This window comes from Haemorhous mexicanus, chromosome 6 (genome assembly GCF_027477595.1).
Source record: "Haemorhous mexicanus isolate bHaeMex1 chromosome 6, bHaeMex1.pri, whole genome shotgun sequence".
NCBI classification, from domain to species: domain Eukaryota; kingdom Metazoa; phylum Chordata; class Aves; order Passeriformes; family Fringillidae; genus Haemorhous; species Haemorhous mexicanus.
Genome location: NC_082346.1, coordinates 42,267,200 through 42,273,199, shown reverse-complemented (window position 1 = coordinate 42,273,199; position 6,000 = coordinate 42,267,200).

Here is a 6,000-nt window from a genome sequence, read left to right as displayed (position 1 = left end):
GAATGCACTGAACTGTGGAAACTGCATTGATGTGCAGTTAGCAAGAATATTCTACATTTTTCTTAGCCTAACAAAACATTGCAAGTAAACTTTCAATCCTGTTTTCCTTCTCTGATCTGCTTAAACAGAAGTACACTACGCTAACCTGCTAACAATCTGCAGAGTCAGGTGTCCTGATTATACACATGCGTTAATAATTAACTATGTTCTGATAGCTAGGCTGATGTTTTGAATACAAAGAAAGTAGTTCAGGTCAAATAAAAATTTAGCCTCTATCAGATAGATTCTTCTGTACTGAGTTTGTACAAGATTGTGGCAGGGGAAATTCAACAGCAGTTGTATTAGGATTATTTCTGGAATATGAATGCATTTTTAATGTACCTTCTTCATGTGATTTTAAGATGGTGTAGTGTGATGACCAAGAAGCCTGGCAAGGTCTAAGACAGCCTGCTATCTACAGCCTACACCACATTCCTTCTACTTTATCTTCGCAGATGGATTTCTGCATAGCTGACGTCAAGAAGGGAGGAGTGGGCTGGAGGAGGCCCTGTGGAGATAGGATGGTCCTGTTTTGGCTCTGAAGAACTGAACAGAAAAGAACAAAATCCTATGACTGAAACTTTGAAGGACACCATGGCCAAAATAGTAACTTCTGCCTCAGTAAGGGTTTAAACATTTAAATATTAAAGCACACACCCTAAGTATGCTAATAAGTTTATTGGAGTACATGCTATCACATACATGACTCTACTACTCAATCCTCCACCTAGATTGTGCTACATTTAAGAAGGAGGAGGAGAATAAGATGGGGCTGTATGTAAGCTGGATAGAATTTTCATGTACTTAGTGAAAGAACCAAAAAGATCTTGGAGTCAGTTACTCTTGGTAACTTGGTAAGATCTGATGGTTACTCTCCTGTCTTTACAAGCAGAGATGCTTGGTAAGCTTCTGCATAGGATTATTGCTATTACCCAGGCTAACTCAATATTATTGTTATTGTTAGAGCTCTGACACATCTAGTGCTGTTTATCAACAGCAATTCCAAGTCTGTGTTTCTGTTGTTTCAGTAAACCAGACTCTGTGTGCTACGTGTGAATCTGGGACAGTGAAGGTTCTTACTGAGCACAGCTTGACCTGTAGTTTTGGATTCGTAAATGGCATTATTTGTGATTCTGGGCTTCTGAAAGTTTTTGTTGATCACAACCAGACCTATAGTGCCAAATTGATTATAATTATAAATCAAGGCCTGCCACATTCAGACCCTCTGTTAAGGTCCAGCTGGAATGCAGAGGTCATGACTTTCTGTCAGTCTCTATATCCTTAACACAATAGATGAACTATCCATTTTATGCTTATATTGATTTGCATTAATACTAACCTAGCTACTGACAGTCTTCTAGCTTTGTTTGTTTGTTTCTATAATAAACTATTTTTTTTCTGTTTACTGATATGTTTTAGATAATTTATAGCTGGTCATTGGGAACTTGGAACAGCAATGTTTTCCACATACTCTTTTGGAGCTTTCTCATGCACTACATCTAAGTACAGTCCATCCTTTAGCATGGGGAATGCTTACTTGGCTCCAAAGTCTTAAAGGTGCCTGGCAGTTTTCAGGCTTGTAAGACAAGTAGAAAATCCATATGCTATCTCTGCACCATATATCACAGAGCAATACAGCAAAACTAAGCAAATGACAAGCCTTGCTTTTTAAAGAATACCCTGTTTCTTAGCAACCTATTATCCAATATGTAGTTATAAATATTTTTTCTCAAATTTGTTATACTTTAAAGTAGTAATTATACAGGGAGGTGTACAATAGTTATACAGGCATGAAGTTTTGCTATAAATGAAAACCTGCAGAGAATCAGAATATCAGGTTGGGAGGGGGCCTTAAGGTTTATCTGGTACAACTTTTCTTGGTAGAAGCATGGTCCCAACAAGATGGTCTACATGAATCTTAGAACTGTCAAAACATTTGGGTATCCACCACTTTATGGGGAGATTGTTCCCATGGCCAATTGCTCTCATTGTGAAATATTTCCTCTTCTGCCTAATCAGAATCTCCCCTGAATTTTGTACTTACTATCTTTTACATGTGACTACTTGTAAAAAAAAAGTCTCCACCTTCTTTGTTTGCATCAGAAGTAGGCTTTGCTTCAAAGGTTTCATATTATTGTCCCAGACTTCTTTGGTGACCTAAACACAAAATATCTTATTAACCTATAAAAAAACTTCACTTTTCTTTCCCACTGTCCTGCATGAGGGAGCCTCTTCTCCCAGCCTTCTTGATAGCACCCCAAGAATCTGCATTACTTCCCAACCTGATCTTTGCAGTCGTTTTGGTTCCTAGTAAGCCTGCCTCTCCTTCAGTCCTGAGTATGACTCATGCAGAGGTCACTGTATTCTTTTCCCACAAACCTAAGCTGTACCCTACTAGCAGCATAGTTTCCTTCTGCTCCACAACACAAACCTGCCAGACACTGGTGCTCAGCCTGATCTATAGAGCCAGCAAAAAAGGGCACAAAGTGAGTCAGGGTCACCTTAACCAGCAGTGGCCTGCAAACAGAAACTTTGCAGAAAGGACATGTCCCCCACTTGCAATCTAACACTTTGGCCCCTTCCTTTGCCACATGAGCTGATAGTCAGGCAGCCTATCCTATGACCTGTCACACCAGCTGTCTCTGCTGTTAGGTAATCCACCACAGAGCACCAAGGAATACACTGCAGATCAGCACCCCTGTCACTCCTGACTAACCGCAATGCTGCCCCTTTTTTCCCTTCCCAAGTCTCTACAAAACAGATTGGTGAGAAAGAATATATAAGTAATTTATACCGGAAGGACTTTCTATGTGCTTAGTGTTGCACAAATTAAAAAAAGGAGAAAAAAAGGAAAAAAAGGACATTTTAATCAAACTGGTCAGAGGTCTTTCATAGTGTTGCACACCAACCATAGAACATGGGACAAAACCCAACAATGGGCTGAGAAAGGTTAACAGTCCCTTTTTGAGACTGGCAATATGGAGCCCATTCACCTAAAAATGGAAAAGTGAGGTATTCTGACATCTAAATTTACGGACTTCAGTAGGTTTGTGGGGGAGAACAATCAGAGCCACACCTTGAGGTCTGTACAATATTACTGTATTTGTGAAAATACCTCTGAAAATGGCACTGACTTCACTTTCATATAGATGCCAAACTTAGTCCAATGGACACTGCTCATTGTGTTGCTTAGTCTCCACAAGCATTCGTCAAGGCTGAAGTGCTGACAAACACTGCCCTGATCTCTGTTCTATGTTATTTGTTCCTCTAGTAACTTCACTAGTAAATCCTTTGGGTGCAAATCCTATACATAGCATAGGCTATCAAGCAGGACTTCTAATCACCTTTGAACTGAAGTCAAAGAGTCATGGAGTTTATTATAGCTAGATTCCAAAGGACAAAGTTGAAAGCTTTATATCAGATTGAGTGAGAATTCAGTTAATTTCTGTTCTGGAGAACTGAAGCAGTGAATGTGAGCACTATTGCATATGCTAAGACAAACAACAATAATGAAAAAGATCTATTAGCAAAATTTTGTTTCTTTAAACAAGTATCTTTTAAGAAATAAGTAAGAGGAAGTAACACTAATTCACTCTTCCAGTTGGACAAATCTAAGCAGATAACAGTCATTAATCACCCAGACTTAAACCAACTTTTTGAACCAGAATAACAAGTAGCAAGAAAAAGCCACTGTTGCTTCTCTATTACAAAGACAGTTACAAACATGACAACTGACAGTGCATTTCAAAAAAATCATGGAAGTTGTGACTTTTATTACTATGAATCTTGAGAACACATTTCCAAGCTTTGAACACCCCACATTTTGCCATATAATAGAATACTGTCATGTAATAAAAACTGCCTGAACCAGGAAAAAAAACCCCCAAGACTGAACATTCTCCGTAACACAGACCTCTATACATTACTAATGCACCACTGCTGCAGCATTTGATCCCATCACAAATACATGTACTCTCTCTCAAAGAAATTCTTCTTTGACCAGGCAATTCATTTTGAAGATCTTTGACATACATTAAATGAGTATGCTTACCCTGTTGTACCACAGTAATTGCTATAAAATCAGCAGCTGAACCTGAATCTTATATCTGGGGTCTCTAATCACAAGACCATTACTTTCCCAAGAAATCAAAGATGTTCCAGAAATCTATTTGTAAATTTACTAGTTTCAAAATTAATTTTGTTGGAGGGGGATTGTTCAGTTCTCTAATACCTACTGTCTGCAGGAAAATTATGTTCAGGTTTCCTTTGAACAAAATATAAAGAAGCTGTTCCAAGCACGAAGACATCACCCTGAAGTACAGGAATTTGAAGAAGTATGCCTTTCACCCAAAGTATTGTTTCAGCTTATGTTCAATGAACAATCTGTGTAACATCTACTCTGACAAGCACTCCAAGTGGAGCATTGTGGAAAAACACATTCTTGGAGAATTCCAGCTTACCTGTGCATCAGGACTAAAGAAAAAAAACAGCAAGTTATAGTACAGAGTCAGTGCATAGTAAGAGGTTCTAAAACAACCAAACCACCAACTGCCTTCTTAAACTATACTGAAAGCTAGAAGGGACCACGTGATGGAAACACTTCAAAAGACGGGCATGGAGCATACACGGTATATTCCCTGCTCACATAAAGCTTCTCTGCTTCATTCCTAGAAAAGGGGAAAAACTATTGCTCCTTTGTCCACTTTACTTAAGTGAAAAGTGAACGAGGCATTTTTCCTTTGATCTCCTTCAGAAGGGATAAGAAAATGTTTCAATCATTTCCTATCTCTATGCTACCTGCACTAAATACATAGAAAATACAAACTGTTCCATCAAATTGCCTCTTGAAGTTGTCAGCTATTTTCATGGTCTCATTCTTATCCACAGCTCTGATATTGTTCCAGTATAAGAGGAGGACACCTTGAAGGAAAATGCAACAATTACTAGGCACACTACTGCTTTATGGTGCTAATAGTACATTACCATCTTACACTACTTCTGTAGTGGAATATTGATTGGAATATTTACCTTTTAGAAAATTTCAAAGTTATCACACACTGATGTTCATGTTACACCAAGCTGCTTAGATCTAGGAATGCTAACAATTAATGGCACTGCTTACCAATGGTAGTAAGTTTCTTCTAACAAACATTAAATTATCAATTACATCATCAGCTTAATATGCAGCAACAAAGCTCCTGTATTTTCACAGTCAAAAATACACTGCAGCTGGGAATATAACCTGAAACAATGTGATCAGTCAGTCCAGTCCTCAGTTCAGCAACCAGACCCAATATCCAATTTTTTTCACAAACCCCGTTAATGGGTTGCACTGAAACAGGTCAGAAGATTTGCACACTGACTCCAGTACCAGCCATTTAAGCCTGTAAATGCACTACAGCACTGAATCACACAAGCTCAAAATAAGAAACATTAAAATTATTCAACTTTACAAACAAGTGTAATTAATTGAAAAAACTACAATGGCTTCCAAAGGCAATCTGAAACCTGAAATTAGTCAAAACACGTAGACCAGTAACATTTATTCAGTTATTCAGTATTATGGGTTTTTTTGGTAAAACATTAAGATCTTCAATAAGGATTTTGAACTTTTTTTCCGTCCTTCAAAAAAGACACCACATTAAACCACAAGATTCCCAGAAGGGAAGGAAACATTGCTGGAAAATACTGACAAGAATAAAAATTAATCTGTTGCAGAGAGACAGAGGCAGATAGGATATTGAAGTAGCAAATGGACTGAAGAATCTGAACTTGAGAAAGGGGAAGGCTGTGTTTTCCCACTGCCTATTTGTGCTGCACTCCATCCCTTACTAGACACATTTCCTGAAGTCACGACATTGAGCATTTCAGAACACATAAATGTGTCACTACTGTTGAGTTCAGATGAAAACTGACACCAAGCTAGAACCTGGCAACTACCTTCCAGAAAAACGGGGTGTA